We start from the raw sequence: 18,550 nt of genomic DNA on the forward strand, positions 1-18,550 counted from the left end.
ATCCCAGGACCCTGAGACCATGACCTGCGCCAAAGGCAGATGCTTAACCCACTGAGCCACCCAGCGCCCCTCATGTTGATTGATTTGTATATATTGATCCACCTTGGCATCCCAAGAGTAAATCCCATTGATTGTGGTAAATGATTTTTTTAAATGTATTGTTAGATTCAGTTTGCTAATATTTTGTCAAGGTTTTTTTTGTGTGTCTATTCACCAGAGATATTGGCCTGTCAGTCTTTCTTTTGTAGTGTCTTCTCTGGTTTTGGTATCAAGGTAATGCTGGCCTCAGAGTATGAATCTGGAAGCTTTCTTTCCCTTTATGTTTTGTTGTTTTTTTTTTTGAAATAGTTTAAGAAGTATAGGTATTAACTCTTCTTTAAATGTTCAGTAGAGGAGGTGCCTGGCTGACTCAGTTGGTAGAGTGCAACTCTTGATCTCCTAGGTTTAAGTTTGAGCCCTACATTGGGTGTAGAGATTACTTAAAAAAATAAAAGTTTTTAAAAAATGTTTGGTAGAATTTACCAGATGGCCAAACCATCTGGTCCTTGACTTTTATTTTTTGGTGGTTCTTTGATTAACAATCCAATTTTGTATGAGTAATTGATCTGTTAAGTTTTTCTATTTCTACCTGGTTCAGTTTTGGAAGATTTATGTTTCTAGGAATTTATCCATTTCTTTTAGATTCTCCAGTTTGTTGTCATATAATTTTTCATGATATTCTTTATAATTCTTTGTATTTCTATTGTGTTGATTGTTATTTCTCCTCTTTCCCTCTGATTTTGTTTGAGTTCTCTCTCTCCCTTAACAAGACTGGTTAAAGGTTTATCAATTTTGTTGATCTTTTCAAAGAACCAGTTCCTGGTTTCATTTATCTGTTCTATTGTTTTTTAGTTTCTATTTTGTTTATTTCTGTCCCAATCTTTATTATTTCATTCCTTCTACTGGTTTTGGGTTTTGTTTATCCTTCTTTTTCTAGCTCCTGTAGATATAAGTTTAGGTTGTTTATTTGAGCTTTTACTTGCTTCTTGAAGTAGGCTATGTATTGCTATTAATTTTCCTCTTAGAACAGCTTTTGCTGCATTCCAAAGGTTTTGGACCATTGTGTTTTTATCTTCACCTCCATGTATTCTTTTAAAAATTTTTTAATTTATTTTTTATTTTTTAAAGATTTTATTTATTTATTTGATACAGAGAGACATCCCAAGTAGGCAGAGAGGCAGGTGGGGGGGGGGGTGGAGCAGGCTCCTTGCTGAGCAGAAAGCCCAATGTGGGACTCGATCCCAGAACCCTGAGATCACGACCTGAGCCAAAGGCAGAAGCTTAACCCACTGAGCCACCCAGGCGCCCCTCCATGTATTCTTTTAATTTCATCTTTGATCTCTTGGTTAACCCATTCATTATTTAGTGGTACGTTATTTAACCTTTGTGTATTTGTGCTCTTTACATATTTTTTCTTGTGGTTGACTTCTAGTTTCATAGCATTGTAGTCAGAAAAGATAGTATAGCTTCAGTCTTTTTGAATTTGTTGAGATTTGTTTTGTGTCCTAACATGTAATCTGTTCTGGAGAATGTTCTATGTGCACTTGAAAAGAATGTGTAATCCACTGTTTTAGGATAGAATATTTTGAATATCTATTATAGCCATCTTGTCCAGTGTGTCATTCAAAGAAAATATTTCCTTGTTGGTTTTCTGTTTGGACAAATCTGTCCATTGATGTAGTGGGGTGTTTAAATACCCTACTATTAAAGTATTAATAAAGTATTAATATCAATATCAATACTTCCTTTATATTTGTTTTTTTTTTTTAAGATTTTATTTTTATTTATTTAACAGAGAGAGATCACAAGCAGGCAGAGAGAGAGGAGGAAGCAGGCTCCCTGCTGAGCAGAGAGCCCGATGCGGGCCTCGATCCCAGGACCCTGAGATCATGACCTGAGCCGAAAGGCAGCGGCTTAACCCACTGAGCCACCCAGGCGCCCCCTTTATATTTGTTTTTAACTGCTTTGTGTATTGAGTGATCCCATGTTGGGTACATAAATATTTATGATTGCTATATCTTCTTGTTGGGTTAGGATTATATAATGTCCTTCATTGTTCCTTGTTACAGTCTTTGTTGTACAGTCTGTTTTGTCCAAATAAGTATTTCTATCCAGGTTTTCTTTTCATTTCCATTTGCATGATAAATGCTTTTCCATCACTTCACTTTGAGTTTACAGGTGTCTTCAGGTCTGAAATGAGTCTATGGTAGGCAGCCTACAGTTGGGTCTTGCTTTTTTATCCATTCTGTCACTTTTGGTCTTTTGATTGGAGTGTTTATTCCATTTACATTCAGAGTAATTATTGATAGGGATGTATTACCATTTTGTTGCTTGCTTTATGGTTGTTTTGGTAATTCTTCTCTGTTCCTTTCTTCTCTTGCTCTCTTACAGCTTGCTGGCTTTCTTTAGTGATACTTGGATTCCTTTCTCTTAATTGTTTGCATATCTATTACCAGTTTTTGCTACAGAAAGCACTGTTTATAACAAAGACAAAACTACAAAAGAAGTCACCATCCAGTTGGCCAATTGAAAGTTACTCTATCCTAGACATTTCAGCGAACACAAAGTAGTCACATCTTAGACACCACACCAAAAAAAAGTGCACTGGCATTATTAAAAATAAAATGAGTGCCCTGAGTTAGAGGCATCCGAAAGTAGCAGCTTCACCCAGGCAGGATGGGTTTAAAGGGGGACATTGTCTTGGGTGAGTTTTGCTGGATTTGTAAACAAGGTTATGTAGGACAGGCTTCTCCACACACATTAACCTGTAAGCATGTAATTAGTAACCTGTGAGACAAAGGAAGAAAACTTTCTAAACAAGCTGAGATTGTCCTTCTTTTATTTAACAGAGAACTGTTGGAAGAAAAAGAACACTTTGTGTAGACGTAGAAAGTTCTGATGCCTTGGAAATTGTACTTTTTCTAATACCTCAGGCATCAACTAGCGGAACTGAAAATACAAAAGACCTTAAACTGCTCCAGCCCTGCCCCACATCTTCCTCTGTCCTGGGAGCTGAGGCTGGCAGTGTAAACTAACACTCACACATTTATGCACACAGCCACCTGCCCCGCCCTGTTCAAACCAAAGGAGCTATTTTCTGAATCAAATTTCCACAATTTTAAAGAAAAAAAAAGTTCAAAGAACAGGATGTTTTTCAAAAAGGCAGGCTTTTTAGAGGCTTGTGTTGACTTGCCCTGTTTTAGGCTTTTTCAGTGTTTATTTTGCCTTCTCTGGTAGCTCACAGTTTGGAAATGAGTTCATCTGGTATGGGTAGGTCCGATTTTTTACATCTTCATTCTCCCCTTTGTTTGGCTAAATGTCTGAAGCTAGGAATCTACTCGTGCTGCAGTGAGAAGCATTTCCAGCTCATTAAACCAAATCCTCATGGTTTGAAGATCAGCTGAATTTTCTTGCTACAATACCTGAAAAGAGACCTGGCTCCCCCTGAGGAGGTCTGGGTCAAGATGAGCGGTGTTAACCAATATCATGTCAGTAAAGGCATAATGCAACAGAGCTGTTAATTACAAAATTTAGAAAATCGTATAGTTGTAAGTTAGGCTGCCATTAAGTTAAGGCCACAACATTTCACTTTGGTGGCCCTTATAAAATGTAAGCTAACTCACTGCTGGGACCTTGAAACAGGAGCCAGTCAGAGCAGCAAGCATAGCTCCCTTCCTGCCACTTTCTGATCCTCTGATTTGAGCTTATGAAATGAGCCCATAATATAGAAACAAAAAGCTAGTTTTCCTGTGTAAAAGGAGGAAGGACATGAATAAATATTTCTCAAAGAAATAAAAAGAACATCTCAACCTGACACCTTTCTTCTGACCCATTTAACTTAATAGCTGGTTCTCTGTGATCTCTGGGTAGATCTCATTACTTAGCATGATGAAACCCTGGGCTTAGTAGCTGTCTCTGCATGTGACTCGTTTCACTCTCCATCCTCCCGCTTCAGTGCCAATTTAAGAATGCAAATCCTACGTGGGCAGGTTTTTAAAGTTCGTGAGATATTTTTATTTTATTCTGGCTAAAAGTAATCATATTATTTTCTAAAGTGAGCCTTTACATTTATTGCTTTTTAAAAATCCCGGTCAAGGGGCACCTGGGTGGCTCAGTCAGTTAAGCATCTGCCTTCAGCTCAGGTCATGATCCCAGGGTCCTGGGATCAAGTCCTACATTGGGCTCCCTGCTCAGTGGGAAGTCTGCATCTCCTTCTCCTTCTGCCTGCCACTCCCCTCACTAGTGCAATCTCTCTCTGTGTGGCAAATAAATAAATAATTTTTTTTTTTTTTTTAAATCCCAGGGGCACCTGGGTGGCTCAGTGGGTTAAAGCCTCTGCTTTCGGCTCAGGTCATGATCTCAGGGTCCTAGGATTAAGCCCCATATCAGGCTTTCTGCTCAGCAGGGAGCCTAATTCCCTCTCACTCTCTCTGCCTGCCTCTCTGCTTACTTGTGATCTCTGTCAAATAAATAAATAAAATCTAAAAAAAGAAAAATCCCAATCAATTTGAAAGTGAAGTTTTAAGGATACCAATGATTTTAAAAATCTGCCCTTTGAGAAACACTAAGCTGAGTGTCCCTGTGTGACAATAGTGACTGCCACACCGTATTCTAGTTTTAGGTCAGTCTAGGGAAGCATGAGCCAGATATAGTTCCTCTTGCCACAAAACTTGCTGAAACAGAACCGAGGGGATAAGCACTGTTGACATATAAACATGTCGATAGGGCATGAGAACATCTGATCTATTGTGTTCTGTGGAGAGAGGTCAACTGATGTATAAAAATCAACAGGTTAGCTGTCCAAATTTTTCTGGACTTCAACTGGTTGTGTATTAGCATAGAGACATGCTAGCATAGTCACGATGAGCCAAGGAAAAATACAAAGGTTTATTACCAGTGTAACTATTTTCACATTTACTTCTTGACTCTAAAAGGGAGAGAATTTATTTTGTTCATGACTTCCCCTAAGTAAATGATGGGGAAATTTAACACACTAGCTTAGGTCAATTTATTGAGTTACAAAATGTAACATTCTCATGTCGTCTAATTTACGGTAGGCACTGTATATAAATAAGAGAGCTGAAGTCTTCTGCTCCCCCATGATGCTCTCCTTTGTGGTTACAAAATGATGCTTAGAAGGTAGAATCCAACTTTTTTGTTGTATATGGATGCTGGCGAAAGAAAAAAGGATTTATCAGATTTTGGATAGCACCAATGGCAGCTTTCAGTGTAAAGCTTCCTCTTAGCAGGAGAGACTGGATTAGAGTCCAGAGTAGCTGGGCTCTTTCCCGCTGGGTGAGCGCTGCTGTCAGGGCTCGCGCGCACGCTGCCGGGAAATCGGTGTGATCTGGAGAGGTTCCCACGGTGCTGCACAAGTTCCTTTTGTGACAGGCAGTATGATCCCTGGGAATTCTTAAGGCCAAAGGACTTGCTCCTGGTGCCCCTAAGGATCTCTTACCATGTGACTAAGAAAGCTGTTGCTCTTGCAAGCATGTTGAGAGGAACAGAAAGGATAAGGATGCTGAATTCGGACTGTACTCTGATCAAGAGCCATCATCACTGATGACCCAATATTGAGACGGAACAAGTTCCCCCTCCTACTCCCTGCCCCAGCTCCCCCCAAATTCAAGTCATCCACAGCCTCTGCCCAGGTGGCATCAATGTGTCTATGTATTCGAGCAATAAAATCATTGTCTAGCTAGGCGAAAAAAGTGCCTGAGGTAAACTCAGGGGTATGATGCCTAAAAGCCTACATGGGAGTCTGTGAAAACATACACTGTTGGGCTATCCGTCCATCCATCCTGTGTTTTGGAGAACTGCCTATGACAATCACAGGGGTGGGGAGAAACATTCCCAGTCCTTTTTTTTTTTCTTTTTTTTTTTTTTTTCCTTAAGTTTTAAAAGAGAGATGAAATCCACATCTGGGCACCTTTGGCCTTTTTGTCCAAACAGACTCTGACAAAGAAAGCAGGACCCTAGCAATCCTGCTCACTTCATTTCTCCCAGGCGGACTCCCCTTCCATTTTCTCTGTGCCATTGGTGGTTCTGTTCCAGCGGCCACGATGCCTCCTTCCTTCTGCCCTTCACAGATGCACAGAGCTTTACCTGTTCCTATAGTGGGAAGGGGTTCCTGGTCATCAGACTCACTGTTAAAATCTCTACCCAGAGCCCGCACCTCACTCTCCCAACTAGGCTCCTCTGTGTCCTCCCTCCTCCCCACCTGCAGCTTGAGCACCATTATTTGGGCCTTGGGGGTTTTGTACATTTTCCTCTGCTGTTAGGTCCACATGCTTGATGCTGGGAGCCTGCTTTCCACCTCAGCCAGCCAGACTTTGTCACAGTTTTTCTATATTTTGGGGTAACATATTATCCTGGGACCCAAACTGGCTGGGTCTCCTATTTGAGAATTCTTTGGAGAACGCTCCTTCATCTTTGTGATGCCGTCTCTTTGATTTCCTTATTTGGATTTCCATCTGGATTTCCTTATTTGATTCATTGACTATCTTTTATGGTTTCTTCCTTCTTTGTTGAGGTGGAAGATTACTAAAATCCTCTAACATCGTAGCTCTTGCACTTTAGGCTTCTGAAGCAGGGAATTTGGGGTTTGAAGATCGTGAATTCACTAGAGCAGTGAGTTCCTTTTTCTGTTCGGGAGACTTATTCTTATGAACAGCCATAACTGCTTTCTGGGTTTGCTCATGGGTTTGACCTCTGGTTTGCCTTCTCTGGAATTAGAAAGACTGTTCTCAGACCCAATACACCTCTTTGGCTGAGTGTCCTCCTTGGACATCTCTTCGAGGCTCCAACTCTGACCTGACGCTTTGTGACCAGCTGTGGCATTTTCCCCATCACCGATCCAGCTGCCTTTCCTGTTCTCTCCGAGAACTTCTCATTGATTGCTATCTCCTGGTGATTAATGTCTGCACATCTTCATTGACTCTCTTGTTCTCACTCTCCTCCTGGCCTCCACCCTTTGTATTTTCTGCAAGATATTGGAACAATGAGGATAATATTCGCGCAGCTCATGGTAGCGTTTCTTGGGGGAATTGATTCTGTTTGCTGTCCTCTGTCCCTGGCAACGCTTTCGAGCTTGGTGGTGTGCCTTTTCACCATCCACTTTTTAAAACATTCCTGTCAGCATCATTTTCTCAAAACACTGCTGAGCTCTGCCAGTCTTTTTGCAATCTTGCCCAAATCATCTTTGACTTGATTTAAGTTGCTTCCGGTAAGCATCTGTCGTCCGTGCGTCATGAAAGTGTGATTTCCACTCCTGCTCAGGAGGAGGCCATAGCCCGTGTGCTCTACAGTCACTGTGACGTCAAGTACTCGTGGGTCAATGCAGGCTGCTTCAGCTCACAGGTTGGAAGGAAAAGCTTTCCAGGATGTGTGTCTGTACTCTTCCTCCTTCGACTTCTGTTTAGGTTGGTATTTCTTCAAAGGTCCCAAGTGGCTCTGCGTAACTGAGTCCATGTATTTCTCAAGAATAGAAATTCCCCACTGTGTGTGGTTTTCTGAGTCAAACTGGTCCCTCCGTGCCCCAGGCCAGGTGCAGGCATGCAAAGGGGTACTTCCCCGGGGGCATAGTTCCTTTAAGGGTCCCTCCCTGGCCACCCACCATCCCATCCCCTTGTCACATGTCATGCAGCTGCTGCCTCCTGGGTCTCCTCCAACCTCCAACCCCCCATCCCTCCTCACCTACACACCTGCCCTGCACTCTGTGTACGTTCTTTTATAAGTAACCAGGAAGTGGACTTGGACAAGTGGAAAATGCAACCTTGTTCTTTTTTTTTTTTTTTAAGATTTTATTTATTTATTTGACACAGAGAGAGAGAGAGAGATCACAAGTAGGCAGAGAGGCAGACAGAGAGAGGGAAGCAGGCTCGCCGCAGAGCAGAGAGCCCAATGTGAGGCTTGATCCCAGGACCCTGGGACCATGACCTGAGCCAAAGGCAGAGGCTTTAACCCACTGAGCACCCAGGCACCCCAACCTTGTTCTTATATAGAAGGACCCAACCACATAAAAAGTCAGTTCTAAGTAACTTACAAATTTAATGTGAGTCAAATAATATATTTATAATAATAGTATTATTATATATGTGTGTGTGTATGTGTGTGTGTATATGTGTGTATGTGTGTGTGTGTATGTGTATGTCAAAAAGTTTTTTTTTTTTTTCCTGGCAGTAGGCAGGTTCATTCCAAAGTTCAGACAGAAAGATAAACATGGAAGGACAGCTGGGAAACTCCTGAAACAGAAGAGCAGCGAGGGTACACTAGCTGTCAACTAGTGGTAACTAGATGTTAAAAATGCAGTACACATTGATATTAAAATACATATGTAACTGCATGGTTGTGTGGGCCTGGCCCCATGTGCCGAGCACCCAGCTCAGCAGCTGCTAAGGGCAAGGGGCTCCATGCCAGCTATGGAGTGAGGGGGTCTGGCACGTGGGGCAGCAGTTTTGCCCCGGGTTCCCAATGCGAACATGCTAAAGAGTCAAAACGTCTTTGCAGAAATGCATCATCAGGTGATCAGGAGGAAGCTAATTTCCAGGACTCTCACCTGTCCGTGACATGAGCTGCAGCCTGTGGGGCCTTGGTGGTGCCCATTCCCATCTGACCTCACTCAGAGTATTGCTGTTCCCACTGACCTTGGATTACTAATTCAGACCATTTATCCTGCGTCCTTTGTGGGGACTCTCTGTATTCTCAGGAAGCCCTTCAGCAACTCTGTTCTCGTGGTCTTTTTTTTTTTTAATGGAGACTTTTTTTTAAAGTTTATTTATTTATTTGACAGAGATCACAAGTAGGCAGAGAGGCAGGCGGTGGGGGGGTGGGGGTGGTGGGAAGCAGGCTCCCCGCCAAGCAGAGAGCCTGATGCGGGGCTCCATCATGAGATGGAGGACCCTGGGATCATGATCTGAGCCGAAGGCAGAGGCTTTAACCCACTGCGCCACCCAGGCGCCCCTGTTCTCGTGGTCTCTTATGGCCTCGGGACTCGTCCTGTATATTCCTTCTCATTCAGTAGCTGTTTGCTCCTCTGCTTTGCTTATTCTGTTCTCTGAGCCTCAGTTATGCTTTCAGCTCAGACACTCTAGTTCTCTAGTAATGTTAATTTTGTTGAGTAGGTAAGACGTTCCTTTTAATCTTTTTGAAAATCTATTACAGTCGCTGTCTAACCTTGTGTCTTGCTTGCAAGCGACTCCGTGTTGTCATTGAATTCCTAATGTTTGTTCTTTGTGCAGTAAAAGGTTTTTTTGTTTCTTTGGTTTCACATAACTTGTCTTCCTATTGATTCAGACTTCTCTGAGTAAAATCTTGTTGATCTTTTCGTATTGACAAATTATTTGGAGTAGTTTTATAGTTGATGTAAATATGTTATTTTTTATTTTTTTAAAAGATTTATTTATTTATTTATTTGACAGAGATCACAAGTAGGCAGAGAGGGAGGCAGGGGAGTGGGGGGAAGCAAGCTCCCTCCGGAGCAGAGAGCCTGATGTGGGGCTCTATCCCAGGACCCTGGGATCATGACCTGAGCAGAAGGCAGAGGCAGGGGTAAAATCCAGACTTGGTAAGGGTCAGGATATGACCAGCAGAACAATGGGGCCACCAACAGCCAAAGGAAAATATGGCAGGGAGTTGAGAGGTCAGTTTTTGGTGTGTTAAGGCTTTGGCCCTGCAAAACAGCTATTCAGCAGCCTGAACTCATGAGGGAGGTCAGACCTAGACATGATTTTGGAAATCATCATATTGGGGTAATAGCTGAGGCCAGGAGGCTATCTATATGAGGCCTTGGAAGGAAAGCCTATAAGCCATAGGGAAGACTAAGACTGCCCCTCTTGGGAACATCTGTATTTATCTCATTTTTAGTTTATTTTGCTTTATTTAATTTTTTAAGGACTTATTTATTTTTATTTTTTAAAAAAGATATTATTTATTTGAGAGGGAGAGAGAATGCGTGAGATCACGAGGTGGGGGAGAGACAGAGGGACAAGCGGACCCCTCGCTGAGCAGGGAGCTCCATGCGGGGCTTGATCCCAGGACCCAGAGATCATGACCTGAGCCAAAGGCAGATGCTTAACTGACAGAGCCACCCAGGGTGGCTGGGTTTATTTTTAGAGCACATTAGTAGGGGGAAAGGGCAGAGGAAGAGAATCTCAGGCAGGTATCCCCCTGCACACAGATCCCAAGGCAGGGCTCAATCTCATGACTCTGAGATCATACACTGAGCCAAAACCAAGAGTAGGACATGCAACCAACTGAGCCATCGAGATGCCCTGGCTTTTTAAATTCCAATGAACATACAGTGTTAAATGAGTTTCAAGTGTACAGTGTATTGATGCAGCAATTTTATGCATCACTCAGGGCTCATCAAGATAAGTGTACTCTTAATCCCTTTCACCTATTTTTAGCCATTCCTCCCCATCCTGCTCCCCCCCTGCCCCCTGTAAACATCTCTTTGTTCTCTGTGGTTAAGAGTCTTTTTTTGGGAGGGGTGTCTCTTTTTTATTCCTTTGTTTGTTTCTTAAATTCCACATATGAATGAAATTATAAATTATATTTGTCTTTTTCTGACTTTCATTCTTTTTTATGGCTGAATAATATTCTGTGTGTGTGTGTGTGTGTGTGTGTGTGTGTGTGTAAAGATCTGAGATCTACATCAGATATATTGTATATCAGATATAAAGCTCACGTCTTCTTTATCCATTCTTATACTGATAGACACTTAATCTACTTCTGTAATGTGGCTATTGTAAAAAATGCTTCAGTCAATGTTGGCGTGCATGAATCCTTTCAGATTAGTGTTCTCTTCTTTGGGTAAATACCCAGTCATATGATTACTGGATTATAAGGTAATTCTATTTTTAAGTTTTTGAGGAACCTCTGTACTGTTTTCTACAGTGGCTGTACCTGTTTGCATCCCCACCAACAGCGTTGCACAAGGGTTCCTTTTTCTCCACATTTTTGTTAACACTTGTTGTTTCTTATGTTTTTTATTTTATCCATTCTGACAGGTGTGAGGTGATAGCTCACTGTGGTTTTGATTTGCATTTCCCTGATGCTGAGTGATGTTGAGCATCCTTTCATGTGTCTGTTGGCCATCTGCACGTCTTCTTTGGAGAAATGTCTGTTCATGTCTTCTGCCCATTTTTTTTTAAAATATTTTATTTATTTATTTGACAGAGATCACAAGTAGACAGAGAGGCAGGCACAGAGAGAGGAGGAAGCAGGCTCCCTGCAGAGCAGAGAGCCTGATGCTGGGCTCGATCCCAGGACCCTGGGATCATGGCCTGAGCCGAAGGCAGAGGCTTTAACCCACTGAGCCACCCAGGCACCCCTCTTCTGCCCATTCTTAATTGGAGTATTTGTTTTCTTAGTTTTGAGTTGTGTCAGCTCTTTATATATTTTGAATACTAACCCCTCATGGGATATGTTGTTTGCAAATACATTCTCCTATTCAGTAGTTTGTCTTTTTATTTTGTCGACCTTTTCTTTTGTTGTCCAGAAGCTCTTTATTTTGAAGTAGTTCCGATAGCCTGTTTTTGCTTTTATTTTCCTTGTCTCAGGAAACCTATCTAGAAAAATGTTGCTATGGCCAATGTCAGAGAAATTACCACCTGTGTTCTCCTCTAGGAAATTTTTGTTTGTTTCAGGTCTTGCATTTAGGTCCTTAATCCAGTTTATTTTTGAATATGGTGTAAGAAAGTGGTCCAGTTTCATTCTTTTGCATGTAGCTGTCCAGTTTTCACAACCATTTGTTGGAGACTTTTTCCCATTACATATTCATCTCTCCTTTATCAACGGTTAATTGACCATATAACCATGAGTTTATTTCTAGGTTTTCTATTCTGTTTCATTGATTTATGTTTCTCTTTTTATGCTAGTACCATACTGTTTTGATTACTGCCATTTTGTAATATAACTTGAAATCTGGGATTGCGATTACTCCCATTTTGTTTTTCTTTTTCAAGATCGCTTTGGTTATTCAGAGTCTATTATGGTTCCATATGAATTTTAGGATCATTTGTTCTAGATCTGTTAAAAATGCTGTTGGTATTTTGATAAGGAATGCATTAAATCTGAAAATTGCTCTGGATAGTATAGACATTTTAACAATATCCTCCCAGTCCATGAGCATGGAATATCTTTCCATTTATTTGCATTGGCTTGAATTTCTTTAATCAATTTTATAGTTTTCAAAGTACAAATATTTTATCTTTTTGGTTAAGTTTATTCTTAGATATTTTATTGGTTTTGGTGTAATTGTACGTGGCATTGTTTTCTTAATTTCTCTTCCTGCTGCTTCATTATTAGTGTATAGGAATGTAACAGATTTCTGTACACAGATTCTATCTCCTATGACTTTACTGAATTCATTTATGAGTTCTATAGCTTTTTGGTGGCATCTTTAGGGTTTGCTCTATAAAGCATCATGTCATCTGTAAACAGTGAAAGTTTTACTTCTTCCTTTCTAATCTGGATGTCTTTTATTTCTTTGTTTCCTGTTTTATTTCTTTATGTTCATTGCTTGGGGCTAGGACTTCTAGTACCATGTTGAATAAAAATGGTGAGAGTGGACATCCTTGTCTTGTTTCTGACCTTAGGGGGAAAGGCTTTCAGTTTTTCACCATTGAGTATGATGTTTGTTGTGGGCTTTTCATATATGGCCTTTATTATGTTGAGGCATTTTCCCTCTAGACCTACTTTACAGAGGGTTTTTATCATGAATGGGTGTTGTACTTTGTCAAATGTTTTTCCAGCATCAATTGAAGTGATCAAATAGTTTTTATCCCTTCTCTCTTTGATGTATCATGATGATTGTTTTTGCAAATATTGAATCACCCTTGGATCCTGGGAATAAATCCCACTTGGTCACAGTGAGTGATTTTTTTATGTATTGTTGGATTCAGTTTGCTAGTATTTTGAGGATATTTGCATCTATATTCATGAGAGATACTGGCCTATAGTTTTGTTTTTGTTTTTGTTTTGTAGTATCTTTATCTGGTTTTGTAATCTGGTTTAGGGTGATCTTGGCCTCAGAATGATTTTGGAAGTTTTCCTTCTATTTTTCAAAATAGTTTCAGGAGGATAGGTATTAACTCTTCTTTAAATGTTTGATAGAATTCACCTATAAAGCCAGCTGGTCCTGGGCTTTTGTTTGTTGGGAGTTTTTGGATTACTGATTCAATGTCATTGCTGGTAACCAGTCTGCTCAAATTTTCTATTTCTTCCTGATTCATTTTTGGTAGGTTATATGTTTCTAGGAATTTGTCCATTTCTTCTGAGTTGTCCAAATTGTTTTCCTATAGCTTTTCCTAATAGTCTGTTACAATTCTTTGTATTTCTGTGAGGTTGGCCTGGTATTTCTCCTCTTTCATTAGTGATTTTTTTTTTTATTTATGTCCAGTCTCTCTCTCGTTCTCTCTCTCATATGAGTCTAGCTAGAGGTTTATTAATTTTGCTTATCCTTTCAAAGAACCAGCTTCTGGTTTCCTCTGCTCTATCTTGAGTTTTTAAAAAAGTTTTATATAATTTTTCTGCTCTAATCTTCTTTCTTTCTTTCTTTCTTTTTTTCTGGGTTTGGGTTTTGTTTGTTCTTTTTCTAACTCCTTTAGGTGTAAGATTAGGTTGTTTGAGACTTTTCTCCTTCTCCCCCTACCCCCCTCCATTTTTCTTGCTTCTTGAGGTAGGCCTGTATTGCAGTAAACTTCCCTCTTAGAATAGCTTTTGTTGAATCATTTTCTTTTCATTTCCTTTTGTCTCCATGTATTTTTAAGATTTCTTCTTTGCTTTCTTGATTGACCCATTCATTGTTTAATAGCATGATATTTAACCTCCATGTAGTTGCGCTCTTTCCAGATTTTTTCTTGTGGTTGACTTCTAGTTTCATAGCATTATGGTTAGAAAAGTTTCATGATATGACTTTGATCTTTTTCAGTTTGTTGAGACTTGTTTATGGCCTAATATGTGACCTATTCTGGAGAATGTTCTTCTCCAGAACATTCTTTTCAAATTTGAGAAGAATGTGTATTCTGCTGTCTTAGGATGAAATATTCTGAATATGTTTATTAAATCTACCTGGTCCAATGTGTCATTAAAGGTAATGTTTCCTTGCTGATTTTCTATTTGGATGATTTGTCCGTTGATGTAAGTGGGGAGTTAAATTCCCCTGCTGGGATGCCTGGATGGCTCAGTTGGTTGTGACGCTGCCTTTGGCTCACTCAGGTCTTGATCCTAGTGTCCTGGGATTGAGTCCCGCATTGTGCTCCTTGTCCAGCGGGGAGCCTGCTTCTCTCTCTGCCTCTGCCTGCTACTCTGCCTGCTTGTGCTCTATGACAAATAAATAAATAAATAAAATCTTTAAAAAAAAAAATTCCCAGGGCACCTGGGTGGCTCAGTGGGTTAAAGCCTCTGCCTTCAGCTCAGGTCATGATCCCAGGGTCCTGGGATCGAGCCCCACATCGGGCTCTCTGCTCAGCGGGGAGCCTGCTTCCTCCTCTCTCTGACTGCCTCTCTGCTTACCTGTAATCTCTGTTTGTCAAATAAATAAATAAAATCTTTAAAAAAAATTCCCTACTATTTTTGTATTACCATCACTTACTTCCTTTATGTTTGTTATTAACTGCTTTTTATATTTGGATGTTTCCATGTTGAGTGCATAAATATTTACAATTGTTATAGCTGCTTATTAGATTGTCCACTTTATGATTATATAGTGTATTTCTTTGTCTCCTGTTGTAATTTTTGTTTTAAAGTCTGTCTGATGGGATGCCTGGGTGGCTTAGTTGATTAGGTGTCTGCTTTCAGCTTAGGTCATGATCCTGGGGTCCTGGGATTGAGTCTCACTTTGGGCTCCTTGCTCTGTGGGGACCCTGCTTCTCCCTCTGCCTGCTGCTCCCCCTGCTTGTGTGCTCTCTCTTTCTGACAAATAAAAACATGAAATCTTTTAAAAAATAAAAGAATATAAAGTCTGTCTGATATAAGTATTGCCTCCCTGGCTTTCTTTTGACACCCATTGCATGATAAATGTTTCCTCATCCCTTCACTTTCAATTTGCAGGTGTCTTTAGGTCTGAAATGAGTCTCTGATAGACAGCATATAGATGGGTCTTATTTTTTTATCCATTCTGTTATGCTATGTCTTTTGTTGTTTGTATTTAATTTAATTTATTTTTCCAGTATTCCAAGATTCATTTTTTATGCACCACACACAGTGCTCCATGCAATATGTGCCTCCTTAAAACCACCAGGCTCGCCTATCCCACCACCCCTCTCCCTTCCAAAACCGTTTGTTTCTCAGAGTCCACAGTCTCTCATGGTTTTATGTCTTTTGATTGGAGTGTTTAGTCCATTTACATTCAAAGAAATTATTTATATTTATTGTCAATTTGTTGCTTGTTTTATGGTTGTTTTTGTAGTTCTTCTATTCCTTTCTTTCCTTTTCTCCTCTCTCATGATTAGCTGGTTTTTCTTCGTGACATACTTTGATTCCTTTCTCTTTATTTCTTGCATATTGATTACTGGTTTTTGGTTTATGGTTATCATTAGATTTGTACATAACATCATCTACACATAGCAGTCTATAGTAAGCTGATGATCACTTAAATTCAAAAGCATTCTTTATTCTTCTCCTTCCCCACAATTTATATGGTGTCATATTTTATATCCTTTTATTATGTGAGTCCCTTACTGATTTTTACAGATAGACTTATTTTTACTATGCTTGTGCTTCCTACTTTCCTTACTCTTATGATCTTCCTTTCTATTCAAAGTGTACCCTTAACATTTCTTGTAGGGCTAGTTTAGTGGTTGTGAATTCCTTTAACTTTTGTCTCGGGAAAGTCTGGGAAAGTCTCTATCTCTCCTTCTATCCTCAGTAATAGTCTTTCTGGATAGAGTGTTCATGGCTGCATATTTTTTCCTTTCAGCACTTTGTGCTGCTATTCTGTGGCCTTCGAAGTTTCTGCTGAAAAATCAGCTAATAGCATAGGGAGTTTCCCTTTTACATAACTATTGTATTTTCTCTTGCTGCTTTAAAAAGTCTCTCTTCACCAGTATTTTTTGCCATTTTAATGGCTATGTGCCTTGGTGTGGACCTCCTTGGATTGATTTTGTTGGGGGATCTCTGTGCTTCCAGAATCTGGATCTCTGTTTCCTTCTCCAGATTTGAGAAGTTTTCAACCATTTCTTCAAATATATTTTCTGCCTCCTTTTCTTGCTTCTCCTTCTGGAATCTCTATAATGTGAATGTTATTACACTTGATAGTGTCACTGAGTTCCCTAAGTGTGTTCTCATTTTGCACAATTTTTTCTCTTACCTGTTCAGCTTGATCACCTTCTATTACTCTGTCCTTCAGGTCCTTAATTTGTTCTTCTGCTTTCTTTAGTCTAGTATTTATTTTATTTCTAGAGTATTTTTAATCCTATTTATTGTGTTTTTGATCTCTGGTTGGTTCTTTCTTATCTCTTTGTTAAAGGTCCCACTAATGTCTTCTACTCTTTTCTCAAGTCCAAGGAATATCTTTATGACCATTACTGTAAATTCTCTATCAGGTATATTACTTATCTCCATTTTGCTTAAGTGCCTAGCTGTGAATTTGTCCTGGTCTTTCAGTAGGGACATACTCTTCTGTCTCCTCATTTCATCTAACTTTTTATGTCTGTTTCTCTGAGTTAGGGAAGTCAGCTACATCTGCTTTTGAAAGTAGTGGCCTTATAAAGAAGAGGTAATATAGTGCCATGCAGGGCAATGTCCCCTGTTCACCTGAACCTGCGCTTCAGGGGTGTCTCTTATTTGTGTTGCATGTGCCCTGGATGTGTGGCTGAGCTGCTTTTGCCTTCAGTCCAGTCATCTGCAATGGCTCTCTTTGTCTGTTGTGGGCAGGGTTTGGTCCCCGTGTTGTTTGTGGGCGAGTCTGGGGCTGTCTTGGGCTTTAGTTGAGTAAGACCAGGCATTTGCCAGAGATGCAGTAGCACTGAACTGCAGTGTGCTTCCCCTGTGTTGTGCCCCAAGAAGCTTTTGTGGTGGGTGGAACCTGTAGTCAGACCAGATGTTGGCCCCCAGCCTACTCCTGAGCCCATCGTCTGACTGGTGTATGTGTTTATCTTTTCCTCTCCTTGGGGCAGGAGTCACTTTGGAGGGCTGCTGTTTCTTGCTGGGGCTGCAGCACACTGCCAGGCTTGTGGTACCTCTTTGGATGGGCTCTGGCCAAGAGTGTATTGGAGGGAGTGGATCCATAACATACCTGGGGGCAGACGGCACAGTGTTTGCAAGGTTTGCACAACTGTCCCCAGGGAGAGGGGACCTTCAGTGCTGGGACTGAGTCAGGCCTGGCTGGAGGGGGCAGATCTGCTGAAGTGCAAGGAGAGGGAGGGGGTGTGGAGGAAGGGAGAGATCAGGGTGTTAGAAAGGTAGTGCTGGCATTGTGCTGGATCCCACAGCTGTCTGTGTGTTTATGAGGGCCAGCAAAGGAAGGAAATGGTGCCTGCTCGCTCCTTCATTCCTGGAGGAGTCTCCCGTTGCAATCCCTGCCCCTTTGATGTTCCCAGATTAGTAAGTAACTCTCTTTCCCATATGCCCTAGGCATTTTTCCAGCTGCTACTTCTGTGCTGATCTCCATGAGCTGTTTGTTTTGTTGACTCCTTAAGGGGTGGGGACTCAGTTTCCTTTTGTGCTCTAGACTCTTCCAGAGCTGAGCCTGCTAATTTTCAAAATCTTAAGTTTTAAGTCCTTCTTGTAAGAAGTCATGAAATTTGGCCCTTCTGGGTTTTCAAAGCCAAATGTTACAGGGATTTGTCTTCCCCATGTGTGCTCCCCTGTATACCCATCTGTTTCTGTCTACCTCTCTGTGCCTGTGGGTCCCCCCTCCTGCGGACAGTCCCGTGATCTGTTTTAACTTCTCAATGTGTCTCTGCCCTTCCTACCCTCTTCCATGTTGCCTCCTATCTACATTTAGTTTGGAATTAGTTCTCCTAGATCATTTTCTGGGTTACACTGATGTAAGTGTTAGCTAGTTGTATTCCTGGAAGAGGTGAACTTAGGGTCCTACTCTGCCATCTTCCCAGCAGTGTGTGGGGGGTGTCGTATGTGTTTAAAGGACATGAGGGCACAAAGAGTCACCTAAGGAGAGGACCAGAGGGCTTCAAGGTCTTGGGAATGTCACTGATGGTACAGTTAAGGAGCTGAGAACTTTGAGGGCATTCAGAGTCGAAAGAAATCAGTGAGGACAAGTGTTGCCCTAAAAGACCGCTCTTTCTGGAGTGAGTGGTTGGTGTGGAAGTTGAAGCTGAGATGTTGTCTACGCCCGCAGAAATGTGGTGGCGATAGAAAGAAGTGAGAAAGGTGGTGAACATGGGCAGAGCAGGATCAAGCCAGAGACTTGAGAGCACATAAGGGAGAGGAACAGCAGAAAGCAGAGTAACTGCTGCGGCAGGTGGTAAAGGAGAACCAAAGGGCGGATGTGGAGAGAAAACTCCGGGCTGGGGGGATCAGCCTTGAGAAGAAGGGATCAGTGTGT

Source organism: Mustela nivalis, assembly GCF_964662115.1.
Source record: "Mustela nivalis genome assembly, chromosome: 8".
Lineage (NCBI taxonomy): Eukaryota > Metazoa > Chordata > Mammalia > Carnivora > Mustelidae > Mustela > Mustela nivalis.